This window comes from Patiria miniata, unplaced genomic scaffold, assembly GCF_015706575.1.
Source record: "Patiria miniata isolate m_02_andy unplaced genomic scaffold, ASM1570657v1 HiC_scaffold_2, whole genome shotgun sequence".
Taxonomy (NCBI): Eukaryota; Metazoa; Echinodermata; class Asteroidea; order Valvatida; family Asterinidae; genus Patiria; species Patiria miniata.
The window spans coordinates 2388915-2403179 of NW_024037058.1; the positions used below are offsets into that span (position 1 = coordinate 2388915).

At 39.9% G+C, this 14265-nt stretch overlaps 1 long non-coding RNA gene across 1 annotated transcript in view; it reads right to left on the reverse strand.

Annotated features, from left to right (window-relative positions):
* Positions 1–7323: 7323 nt before the first annotated feature.
* LOC119726994 overlaps positions 7324–14265 on the reverse strand; it is a 52792-nt gene continuing 45850 nt past the window's right edge. The window contains exon 5 of the long non-coding RNA XR_005270879.1: positions 7324–12868. This is a non-coding gene — a long non-coding RNA (uncharacterized LOC119726994). The remainder of the gene's footprint in view (positions 12869–14265) is intronic.

Here is a 14265-nt window from a genome sequence, read left to right on the forward strand (position 1 = left end):
AAAACTAACACAGTCTCTGCTGGGCCATATATCCACCTCTCTCCACTGAAGACTCATAAATCTCATCCAGGTTACAAAGATACAGTAAACTTCTGACTCACTTATTTTGAACATACGACTTAGTTCAAAGTTTGGCGTGTATCTTCTGCATTTTATAACAGTTAGAAAAAACTGATCTGGTACACAGATGCTGGGTCGTACACCGTGTAAGTATGTCAACTTAAATGCACTCGGCCCCAATGAAGCTAAAACATCAGAAAATGTGAGGTAATCTTGAAGACCTGTGTAATAATGCACTCCTGCTGAATCAGTCTTGAAATCCTCTATCGTAAACCCACGATTAGACTCTGTCTGTGTTTCGGAAGTGCACGTAGAATAGTTGGGCAGGGGATCAGTTTGAATGTGTACCTCCTGAATGACTGGAACACTCTCGATGTCAACCTGCATGGCAACATTAAGATCTTGCACGACGGCATCATTCTCAGCTGATTCCCCTTTTCTGCATTCATCCTGTTTCACTTCTTCTTTCTCAAGCCTTCTCTTTTCATTCCGTTCCTTCAGTCGTTTTTCTCTTGACAGTGCTGGTGAAGAGGGTTCTACTTTACTCCATGCAAACTGGCTTGGGACAGCTGTTTTCTTTAGTTTTTTCTTGTTCACTTTGAAACCTGCAATTAACAATTGAAACATCATGATAAAAGTACTTAGATAAGTTGCATTAATGCAAAAGTGGTTGGTTGGCAAGAGCTTCCTCTCAAACTAATCATGAACATTCATAGAAGAGATTTTACAGACTTTTGTCTGAAATACAATTTATCTTTCAGACCTTTCATCTAAGTTTCAGCCCTCTTGTTCTAATTGGCTTGGTAATCTCATCCCTGTACATTTATGTTTTCAGCGTTTCAAGTGGGTGTAAAGGTATCTCTGTTTAATTAGGCCCTATTGTATTCTGTGTTGATTAATTAAGGACTCTTAACATGTGTAATAACATTGCAAAGTTTTTAAAAAAATCTGTGCAAATTCAATGGTAGACTTTTGAGATGCTTGGTGGCAGCAAACATACATGTAATGGTTCCACGTACATGTCAATTGTCCACTATTGTTTTTATCATGTTTGAGTTAATGTGCGCTTCTTCTTCCAGAAAGTACAATCCCTCTTAGAAGTTCAATTCCGAGTATTGTCGTACTACATGTGCAGTGTAAAGGTACGGGTACTCAAAACAATGCTAACAATAGCGGACCAGTCGTGTTGGACCATGTTGTATGTTTGCTACCACCAAGCGTCTCAAAGTCTCCCATTGAATGAGATGTTGTTGATGTTGCAAAAGAGAGATCTGAGCAAGCAATGAGACTCTGTGTTTCTTTGTTATTGTTTTTAATATGAACATTCCCTAACACTTATCGCAAATTCTGCCTGGTTGGTTGATTTTGCACAATGGACAAAAGGCACCATGGGAAGGAAACAGGAACAAACAGACAGTGTTCCTTTTTCCTTCCCACAATTCATTTCGACCATTAGTGGAAAATCAACCAGGCAGTATTTGCAACATTTATGCCACTTTGTCTTTGCCAGTACAAATTTATGCATGGATATCTAGCTGGAGTTACCCAGCCCTGAGTTTTATCATTGGGTTGTCTAGTATTAGGGCTGGAGCGCATTTTTCTCGTAACTTGTAGTATTTGCAAAAAAAATTTGGAAAATGTTCAATTTTGTCCCCGTTACACACTAATTGCAACTGCAACTCACCCCAAACTTGCCTGGAATAACCATTACACAGGTCCTTGAAGTAAAAAACGATCCACGATGAAGATTCAGCCTACAATTGCAGTGAAAACAGGAGGAATAACCGCTAACCTGACAACCTTTCAGGCATGGCCAGGACTGCTATTGGTTTGTGCACACAAAAAATTGTGTACAATGAATGGCGGTCGATTAACAGGCACAGAGAGCGATCGCTGTCAACTACTCGGTTTTGCCGGCTGCGCTGGCGTTGGCGCGTGACGTCACGCGGAAGCGTAACACCCGATGACTGTTTCATGCACTAGTATAAGGTTTACCACTCGCATCACAGCTTTGGTACTGGAACCGCAACCAATAGTGCATGAAACAGTCATCGGGTGTTACGCTTCCGCGTGACGTCACGCGCCAACGCCAGCGCAGCCGGCAAAACCGAGTAGTTGACAGCGATCGGTTTCTGTGCCTGTTAATCGACCGCCATTCATTGTACACAATTTTTTGTGTGCACAAACCAATAGCAGTCCTGGCCATGCCTGAAAGGTTGTCAGGTTAGCGGTTATTCCTCCTGTTTTCACTGCAATTGTAGGCTGAATCTTCATCGTGGATCGTTTTTTACTTCAAGGACCTGTGTAATGGTTATTCCAGGCAAGTTTGGGGTGAGTTGCAGTTGCAATTAGTGTGTAACGGGGACAAAATTGAACATTTTCCAATTTTTTTTTGCAAATACTACAAGTTACGAGAAAAATGCGCTCCAGCCCTAATAGACAACCCAATGATAAAACTCAGGGCTGGGTAACTCCAGCTAATGGATATCCATCATGTCCAGCAAAGAAACACAGTGCAACTTTACAATTGCAGACGCGGACATTAGAGAAATATCGTCTTTGCTACTAGTAGTACTACACTGTCGTCCTGTTCATACCATGCCATGATCATCATTGAATATTGCTGAAAAATCGGGGGAAATTATGAATAGTTTTTGTTTTAAACTTACCCAGCACTGACTTCTCTTCGTAATCGGAGTCCAAAAAGTGCGCCTTGCACACAAGACTGCTAGCCGCTGGCCACCACGGTCGTATGGGTTTGAAACTATCCCTTTTGATGGCCCGTCTCCACTGGTTTCGTATTTTTTTGTCCTTGGGAAATGTGTGCCCTCCGCGGTGGCAACATCCGAACACGGCACAGCAAGATCCAGGCATTTGGTGCAAGGTTTCATTGAATGAGGTGCACTGCTTGTGCACGAATCCAGGACAACAAAATACGAACTCTTTACTTCCGGGACCGTTGAAGCACGCCCTCTTGCGATAAATTAGAACTAGTCAAAAGTCTCCCAATAATGTGCCATATTTTGACACATTTAGGGTGCGTTCGAGCGTGCTACTCGTGTTAACACCATAGATATAGAACTTAAAAAACTAGATCGGACGCGCGTATAATACGCGCGTTTTGACAGGATGCTGCCATTGCTCACGTGAATAGGGTCAACAATTTAAACGCGCATTTCTTCGGCGTGACGATCACTTGCACTTCTCCATCGATGCTTGCCGTGGTAGGCTAGGAGGAAAGGACTTGAAAATGGTGGCAAACTGTGCAGCAGCAAAGTGCAACTGGGACGGAGAAAGGGTCCCGGAGGACAGTCTCTCAAGAAGTTAACATCATGTGTGAGTAACTTAATACATAGAATTTATCTCTTGTGACTCTATTTCGAACAAGACAGCTTTTATAAAAATTAACTCATTATAGGCTACGTTACGCAAGGCGAATTGACATAAATCACAAGAGTGGGTGTGGTCCAAAGGATCCTCCGAATTTTGTAATAACTGCGCAGGGCCTACTTGAAATCTTGACAGTACATTGTTTTAAAATTTAAGATGGTACTCCTTGCCTGAACATCGACTAACAATTATTTCTGGCCTAACGTCACCCCTCCCCTCTCGTGATTTTCAATAATAGTTCGCTGGGAACAAGGATTGGGAGTCTTTTTTTGTTGTGGGATGTGGGTGATTGAAGAAAATGCACCATTCTCCCAGTTTGAACACATCAATGACGTTTGCACTGGAAACAATTTCAAGGCGTAGGCCTATGTGATGATCCGTCACTTTTTCTTTTAATTTGTCCATTGTTAAGAAAGACTTGCCACAAATCTGTTCACTAACTACGTGTTCTAAACAACACGAACAAAATATCAAAAAAATCCACAACATTTGCAATTTCGGGTAGACTTCAGGAGTGTTGATTTACGGTAAAGATGTGATGCTGTTTGATCTGTAGTGTATAGTGTATCAAGGCAACTCCCATCTCCTTTTCATTTTTTTTTTTTGAAGAACACGGATTGTATATCTTGAAGGATAAAGTCCTACAAAAATGTTTGCATTTTGCTAAAACTACAAAAAAAATTCAATCGAGGCTTATTAATTTTACTTCCCAGGTTCCCCCATGGCAATCGAAAGAGATTAAAAGTTAGGCTTCAGCGGATTAGGAGAAATATTCCAAATGGCAGCAAATGGAATCCAACAAAGCACGATCGTCTTTGCAGCGACCATTTCCCTGCAGAGTGCTTCAAGGTGGAATGGGGGAAAACCCGTCTGCGTGACGATGCCGTACCGTCCAACTTTGAAGACTATACCCGACTCATTTGAAGCCTGTAAGTATTACAATGAGACTTGGGGCCAGGATAGGCTATCAATAATTATTGTCATGTATTTAAAGGCCTATCATGTGCTTTATTTGTTTCATTTCGTAGAAAGACTACAGTCTCGTGTATGGACTTCAGCACGAGAGAGAAAAGCTGCCAACGACAAGGAAAGAACCGACCCAAGCCCCCGTCGAAGATATTGCTTCAGTGCATGGCTGTATCGGCAAATCAAACCAGCGATAGAGCATGCATACAGTCTACCACCAGAAATGACAGGAAGGCTATATGTCCAAGCTTGAACAGGAAAATAGACAGCTCCGGCAGGAAAATCGACGATCATGTCGAAAAAGATCTTATCCGTCAGAGAGGTGGTAAAAGGCCTGAAAGAGGAGCAACTTGTTACTCCAGAGACGGCCGACCAGATGGAAACACAGTTTCCTATTCTGCAATTGGAAGTCACTTTGCTGGAGCTGGGAAAACTGCGCCTTGCTCAACGAATCACAATCATAGTGAACAGATGAAGAAGTTTGCACTACTCGACAAAAGCGTACGTTTTCGTCAGAAAGAAGATTGCACTGCCGACTGTGCGTACAGTGAGGATATAGCTGGCCACGCATAACTGCCTCATGCGTGGACCATAGCTAAAATTTAACAAGTTTCGCTCAGTATTTCGTTATCATCTTATTGTTGCTCCTCAGAAATTGAAAGATTGAATAGCCGTCTGTTTGCGTTCATGCATATGAGGAAGATATATTGAAATTACTTATTCTGGTTCATAAATAATGGGAAGCAATACTCAACTGCTGGTAGTTGCATAGGCTAAACCTTCACATAATTATGCGGATGGTGACAACCAAATGTATTTTTTTCATGAGCAATGATATTCTTGACACCTTGATTAATGGCTATGGATATGGAACTGCCATTTCATCAGTGTATTTATTAGCTAGCGAGTGAGTTTTCATTGTATATAAATTGTTTATTATCTAAAAGTTATTCAAGTATCAGTGTGTTCAGTAGCCTTGTTCAATGCGGTCTCTCGGCTTTTTGTCGAAGGGAGATAATCGGGCCCTAGCACCCACAATCAACGCGGTTACGTGCGTGTACCACCGACCCTTGTCCGTGCGTGTACCACCGACCCTTGTCCGTACGAACGGTTCGGTACTAACACAACCAGCAAGCACACACACGTGAGTACGGACTGTACGCATGGTGTAATAAGGCAGTAAACGTAGGCCTACTATGTTCTGCGTGTGGGTGTACGTACGTACGTGTGGGGGATATACGCGCCGCGTGGCCTGTCGTTGGGTTACGCGGACTAGCTCATGCATGTACATGTACTGTGTGTGCATGGCTGTTGTACGAGTATGTGTGTGATGTACGTGCGTACGTACATGTACATGTACATGTACATGTACAAGCATAGCCTTGCTGTATGGTACAAGTTACTTTCTCACTAGCAGCGTACGGGCATCGATATGTGCACGCATTTATGCCTTGCCAAGTTGATTAGGGATTTGCTTATCGGCGATTTTTTTTTTATCGGCGAATCGATAAGCCCAACGCCTTGGTCAAGGCTATGTGTTCAGTGAACACAACAGATGACCAGAGATTGTTTTTGTAGTCATCCATTCATTTCAAATTTAATGTTCCTATAGACCGCTTGCAGATGCGTTCGATAATCGACGCGCGAAGGCGCGCGACGCCATGTTGTGGGACAAGCGTATATCTATCTATGCACATTTTGTCTCATAACATGGCGTCGCGCACCTTCGCGCGTCAATTATCGATCGCGTCTGCAAGCGGTCTATTGAGGCTAGCAGTATTAAAGCAACGTATTATTTCAAGTGCGTGTTTTTGTTGTTGCTCATTTACAAAATGATTTTCTGTTATTTCATTTTGATGTTGGTAAAATTAAAAGTTTTTGTTTTGTCTGATGGGCAAGTAACGGTTGATATTTATTGCACATTTTGAAAAAGGAGGGGGAAATCTCATTAAACAGGTTGACATTTTAACTACGCTTTTGACATTTGCCTTTGTAAAGATATAAGAACACAATGTGGTTACTTCTCGGTACAAAGTAGTATTCTTGGCTGAAAATCAATTACCTTCAACACAGTCGCCAATTTGGCCCCAAATACGACACAGATGCCAACCCATGTGTAACTTTTCGAAGGAATGTGAAATGTCAAAAATCGTAGTTAAAAATGTCAACCTGTTGTTAAGAACTTCAACGCATAGCTGAATTCAGGTGGGGGTGTTGGCAATATTTTTCCGTCCAGCATTCACCAGCTGCCCTTTGCGCGTGGCCCTATTCACGTGACTTTGCAGCGCGTCCATGAAGAACCCAAAAGTTTTGTGCACAGTGAATGGCGCGTTCGAACGCGCGTCCGATCTAGTTATTTAAGTTCTATATCTATGGTTAACACGAGTATACTCCTGAGCGCCCGAACGGCAGGAGTACGACCCGCGAGTTAGCAAGAGTATGCTCCCCATCATACTCTTGCACCGAGAGTGGTGCGCACGCAACATTTTCCTGCACTCGGGAGTAGCAAGAGTAACACGCTCGAACGCACCCTTAACATGCTTAAAGCCCGAGTCCATCATTTTGCAGCTATCCAAAAAGTAACTGGCGTAATTATTGTTGAAAAACATACTTGGTTGAAAGATAGTAAGGGGACTAAACTCCCTGTGAAATTATTCTTTCTAGCAAGCTGTCTTTTTGAAGAAATCAACGAAAGAAGGCCTTTCCAACGGGTGCGTCTTAAATTATTATATGTCTATGATCGGAACCAGTGATTGGAACCGGAAATAACGCAACTTGAGTGTTTATCCAATGGGCGCTAGTACAGTAATCAGTGGTGCGCGCGCGTGTATGATGTATTTACTAACGAACCGGATTGTAGTCACTAGAATGACGACCTTTTAATATACTTAACAAACTTCAGAGTGACACGGTTTCTTTTATCAATTTAATAAATTAAATGTCGAAATTGAACGAAAGCATTCAGGGACAGGTTTTCAAATCTTAAAGGCACAGAATATCGAAGAAAATCCTACAACTATTGAATCACATGATGCATGCAATACACACACATACTAGAGAAAGTATAATTATTTCCGGAATTAACAAAGTAACTATCTATCATAATCACGTTTACAAGCTCACCAAGATACTCTGATCAGTTGGTGTTGGGTGTATATCGAGGACACAAAAGGTAATGTGTTCTTGATTAGCAAGTTACCCTTAGATATTTATCAAACAAAATCATTTGCAGAAACTTGAACGTACTAACAAAAAGTACAAGTAATTACCAGTGACAATGAAAAGTCTTCAACGTACACCAAACCTGTAGGGGGGGGGGATGCGAGTATGGGATTGGAGTAGCGGTCTGTAACTGACTGGTGGATTTCGTGTAATTAAAAAAGTGTAGAAATGGTTCACCGTACTGTTGATTGAGAATATGATGGGCTTATAAACCTCTATCCAGAAATTTAAAATGCATGGTTAAAAAGTATACCGTGTCAATGACCATCAGCAAAACACAATTTTTTTACAATGGTGCACACATACTGAAGTCTACAGACTTTGATTTTGACTGCAATAATTTATTTCTAAATCAAGTCAAATACTAATAAGCGGGTGCATATCTATGTTCCCCAATACCTATGTTCCCCAATACCGATGTTCCCCGAAATCATTACCCTAACCCTAGCCCGGGGGATATCGGTATTGGGGAACATACGTATTGGGGAACATCGGGTAGACCCCCTAAAAAGCAAATAATTCCTTCATTGATATGAACAATTGAATTACTACTTAAAATATGTAATGAGGGACATACAGAGTGTTTCATGACCCCACTCATTGTATTGGGAAAAATTATCGCCTTTGCTTATTGAGAACCATGTCAAAAAAATCTGTCCTGCATGATTGTGTTCAATTAACAAGGTCAACTTGAATACTAAAAGGACTCACTGAAAGCAAACTTGTGCATGATTATATTTTGAGGTCCATTTCAAATTTGACATTTTCTCTTTTATATGTAACAAATGATTTGTTCTTTTTCCAGAATGCAAAATTCAATGTCGCTCTGAGCCACGATTGCCTTGACGAAAGGCTAGGTAAAACAGGGCAATAGCACAGCTGGTACATCTTTACTGAAAATGCTGACGATCTATGGTAAAACACAGAAGATAACATGTAAAACCTTTTTATTTTTAATAATAAAGCATTAAGATATGTACATGTATTTACAAATGTTTGGCTATCACAAAAACACTGGATTATGGGTGCAATATTTTATCAAACTGATGGTTCATAACTCTCAGGTTAGATGCAGCTTATGCGTGCATGGACTGAATCAATAGAAATTGCTGAAGATAAGTAGCGTATTTGTTGATTGGAACCCGAAGAAAGCATTCAGAATGTTCCGAAATGACAGGCTTGAAGTTGTAGAAAATTTTTATCTAATTGCAAGTTTATGATTTTCGAGAGCATAGATTGGTCCAAAGCACCAAACATGGCAGATAGATTCTCATAGCCCAGAGAAGATATTTAGAAGGGGCGACACTTAAAATTCTTTTGGGAAGGGTGCCTCCTAATTTGCATAAATTGTAACTACCTGCCGTGTAATATTTTTGTCCCCTATAATGTGGGTATTATTTTTTGAAAAGTATATTTTGGGGACCCTTCTGAAATATCTTTACTTGAATAACATTTTCTAAAGCATATAAGTGACTGGATAATGAGAGGACAATAGTAAAGATCCAAAATGGCTATTATTACACCCTACAGTTGCACGCATTTACCTTTTCTCCAGATATCAAGTAGTCTTGCCAAACCTCGGTATTTTTTCTCATTTTTGGGGAGGGGGCTCAATATCAAGACGTTATCAGTTTTCACATGAATTTCTCATTTATATTTGTTAGGTGCCAGTAAGTTAGTTTGTGAATTTGAAGCTCCTCAACTGGTTTGGCAAGACTAGCAGTTGATATCTGAGGAAAAGGTAAATACGCGCAACTTTAGGGTATAGTAGTAGCCCTTTTGAATCATAATGTCCTTATAATCATCGAGTCTCTGATGTGCTTTAGAAAATGTTATTTAAGTAAGAATATGTAAGTAGAATCCCCAAAATATACTTTTCAAAATATAAAAAATAATAAAATATACCCCAAAATGGGAATAAATATATTATACAGCAGGTATTTATCGCAAATTAGGCACCCTTCTCAAAAGAATTCGGGTATCACCTCTTCTACTTATCATCTTTAGGGCTATAAGAATCTATCTGCAAAATTTGGTAGTGCTTTGGACCAGTCTTTCACGATTCCTACCATGCGCCACCTGACTACTAATTGGTGTAGCTATGTAAATATGCACAACAACTAATCCGGCCAACAGTAGAAGCCATTTTTGAGGTGGTACCATATTCACGTGAAAGGGTATGTGTTCTTTAAGACAAGGTGTGCACACATTTTGGTAACCCTATTGGTCGAAGGTATCCCAGAGTGTGTGCGTACTACCCGAGCGCAACTCGCATGAGCCTGATGCCACTTAACAAAATGGCTGTCACGAGATTAGTCTATCCACTCCGTGCGCAAGTACCCCCTCCCCAGTAAGAAAGGGACAGTTGGGGGAGATTACTTGGAGTGACATTGGAACGCATCGCCAAAGATGGCTATAATTTGTTGCGCGTACTTCGCGTTATATGCGCAGGAACCTGTATGCACACACGGTGAGTCCCGTCCAAGGGGCTCTCAAAAGTGGTAAAAAAGCACCCTCTCGTATTAGTGCACAGAAAAAACCCAAGACCTAATGACGTCACGCTTTGTTTACATGTGCACTTTCCTATGAGAACCAGGTGGGATGTGTACCACCTGGCTCTCATAGCAAAGCGCATTATGTAAACAAAACGTGACGTCATTAGGTCTCAGGTATATTAACCCATACCAGAATACAGGTACATGCATTTTCATGAGTTCTTACCTGATCACTTTTTTATACTTTGATCAAAAAAGAAGCAATTGAGATCTACAAGCATGGTTTTGGGTGTTTCTCTTTCTTTCTTTTTTTCCCCCAGAAAGTTAAAATTTAGCTGAACTTTTGGTAATTTCAATAGGATTTCACTTCTGTACAAAAGATGGCGTTTTATGGCGAAAAGCACAACCTTGTAATAGGCTTACAGAACATATCCACTGGACTTATACATGTACCAAATGTCAGTGTGGATCGGTATGAAAACTAACAGTTAAATGCATGTATGGAACTTATTCAAGAGGAAGCCATTTTGGTCGTGTTCCCTGAATGTATTTTATAAATTGTGAATGTTGAATGGGATGGCGCCAGACTAAATGCATTGATCCTCACTTTCACTTTCTTTTTAAATGTGGCTAATCACAAATGTGTTAACTCACAAATTTCAAATTATTCATCAGACCAGACTGGTATTAAAATAATTATGTCATTGCTTTCATTTCCCTTCGCGAGTTCCAACAATGAAGATGTCACCTCGCTTTCAATTTGATATGGCCGACTCGTGAATAAAGCCCGTGTACAGAAATACATGTATGTACTAGGTTTCTGGTGATACAGCTTAGTGATAGACGACACAATGTGGCACGAAAGGACATTCTGTATCATCAATGTACATCACTATGGTATGACATGTACAATGAATCAATATGTTATTAAACAAAGTAAAGATAACTGATAACTGTTCATCACCGTGTTGTGTTTCTATGTGGGGAGTGATCCCTGGCCGCAAAGCACAGGTTAAGCAATTGAGCTGAGTAACAGGCTGAAAAATATTCTGACCATTTGCCCTGCACAGATATGTTGGAAAAAAAGGGGAGGAACAGGCACATCAACGCTATACCAAAAAGCACAATGGGTGGGAGTGTATGTTTGTGTTCATGAGTTCATCAAAGCGGAGACTCCCCCCCCCCCCCTCCCATGGGCTACATATGTAAAGGCGCCTTCCCGCATAGTGGTCAACACACCCACGTAGCAGGTAGCAGGCGGGCAAGCTGTCTTCCCCGCAAAGCAGGCGAGGCCAAGCCTCATGTTTAATACTCTTGAGGTCCTAGATTCTAATCATGCTTGTACTTTTTAATTCAAAACCATACTGCAGTAAATCAGATTACATGTTTCACTGTATGATGCAGGAAATGTTGAGTTCCTAATATAACCTGTCCAGGCAATGACACCAATACTAGTAAAGTGTACAATTAAAACTAAAATATGTGACATTATGGTCAGGAAGACTATCTACCAAATTGTTTGGTCCTTTTCTTTTTAGGTGCCTCAGAAGGTGTTATTTGTATTTTGTAAATTAAATTTAGTGGCAAAAAATGCACAAAAGGTTTACTCATGCCTATCCCAGTGACACAAAACCATTGCCCTCTGACTCGGTTTTAACACATACTTCTATGGTCTGGTATCTCTTCATGTTTTTGTTGGTTGTGACTGTTTTCAAGAGAAAAAATTATGATTTATATTAAGAGTGAAAAGATAGAGATTTTACATGCGTTTTATCTTTGACTTGCCCTTACACATAAGAACATAAGAACAATTGATGAGTTTGACTTAAATGGATAAACATGTAACCATAGTGGTTCCCACTCCTTTAAGAGGTTAATAACTTACTTCCGTAGCTTTGGCCAAGTTAACTTTGTTACAGAATTGCTGTATTGTACAGCCCTGTGCTTGATACAGATTGCAACAATAGTTATCGTAAATTTTTACATCTACATGCATTTATGATACCGTAGCATTAAAAAATAATTTATAAATCTGTACTCAAGGTCGACTTTGTAAGGTTTATCAAACATAAAATTACATCTACCGGTACAAGCCTCCCTTCCATAAGGTCAAAGAAGGACACAATTAAATAATTTCATACTTTTTTTTTTACAATATTACACAATTTCCTCAGCTTTTTTTTTGAAGGATATAGTCGCAAAGACAAGTCTACCTGTTTACTTCATAATGAAGACCAGTTAAACAATAGTTCCTGTATTTTTATCTCAGAAACACAATGCTGCCTTTATGTTGTCAGAATACTCATCAGAATGCTTTCTGTTGAGGTGGTGACCACTTGACCAGGTAAGCCAAGTACTTTCCTAGATTTGTGTGGCAGTCTTAGGTATTTGAGTGACAAGTAGGATTCTTTATAATACATCAAATTAAAATCCTTATTCAGCAGCAGCATGCTAACACTGAGCTGCTGATAAAATGGGCACTTTGGGTCTTGGCACCATTCAATACATAAAATATTGCTAAGGGCATTTTAACCAGAATGACCAGGTTCATAGCTCACTTTTTTAGTAAGTGCTGGTTTCAACTCTGCTTAATACCCATGACTGTCAACGTACATGTACAGCCTTGACTGGCTGCAAACTCAGTCACAGTCCCATCCATTGTCCTTGATCATGTGTGCCAATTCGATGATGTACTTGCCCTCCTTGTATTTCTGACTGTTTTCAAAGGCATGCTCCTGCACACACATAAAAGGAAAATAAATTATAAAAGAGGATGCAACAAAGAAAGGACACACTATTGTACAGATTTTATACTTGACTCATATGATTTTTAAAATCCATCAACGGAAGTGCAATTCTGCATGTAAGGGAACAAAAAATAGTTATCGTAGCCCAAAAATCACAGTGTTACATGTCACAGATAAGCACTGAGAATTCACACTACCGGTATTAGTATAGTTTTAGGAATGAATGCTCTTCAAATCAATCTGGATTAATTAATTAATTGGCTGTTTCGGCAACCAGCCGAAACAGCCTTTGTTTTCGTTAAGATTTTTATTTTTTAAATTTTTAAATTTTTTTTCAGCCCAAGCCCGATTGCCTTTATACCTGGCACACACTTAGACCACCACCCATAGATGGTCGCCGAACATTGACGTCATCATGACGTCATCATGAGTCACGTGACGTCACATTATATGCGATTTTTCTGTTGTGACCATTTTCTAACAGAATTCGGCTAGATCTGACAGATTGGGCTATATCTCCAGAACTACAGGTCCGATTGGGTTGAAATTTGGTATGTAACTAGACTGGGATGTCTTACATGTATAGATGAAAATTAACTTGACGTCATGATGACGTCATCATGTGACATATGACGTCATATAAAATAAACATATTTTGAAGGCCTTTATCTCCTGAACTACAGGTCTGGTGGGTTGGAAGTTGGTATGTACCTAGACTGGGATGTGTTATAGATGAAAAATGAAATGAAGTCATGATGACGTCATCATGGGTCAGGTGATGTCATGTTAAAGATTAATAAATTTAATCTTTGAAAATCAATATAAAATCAACCGTGAGAGACATGAACATGACTTTTGCGGGAATTGATAGAATAATCCAGGGCCTTCATTTCTAACATTATGTGCAAAATCACGTGACCCTTCCTTCTGGTTGAAACCGGAAGTGCCTTGTAATTTAAAATTGGTGAAAGATGTGAACTTGCTTTGAACGATGCATGCTCTGGCTAAGTAGTTATTTACAAAAAAAATAGTTGAAATTTGAAAATTGATGAAACGTCATCATGAAGTCATCACGTGACATGTGAGGTCATAATTCAAAGCCCTATGAGAATGTAATCACATATTATATACTATCATTTATTATAAACAGAACTACACATCCTCTGGATGGAACTTATACTTGAAACTTTACATGTCACATGTCAAAAAAAGTTACCGAAACAGCCCTATGTTTGTCCACAAACATAAGTCTAGTTTTTTTTGGCTTTTCCGCAAAGTGCGGAAAAGCCTTTCTTTTTGTTAAGATTTTTCTTTCTTCTTCTTTTTGTCGCCTAAATCTAAATGTCGACTTTGTACATGATTTTTCTGCCCACCACTTTTGGCAT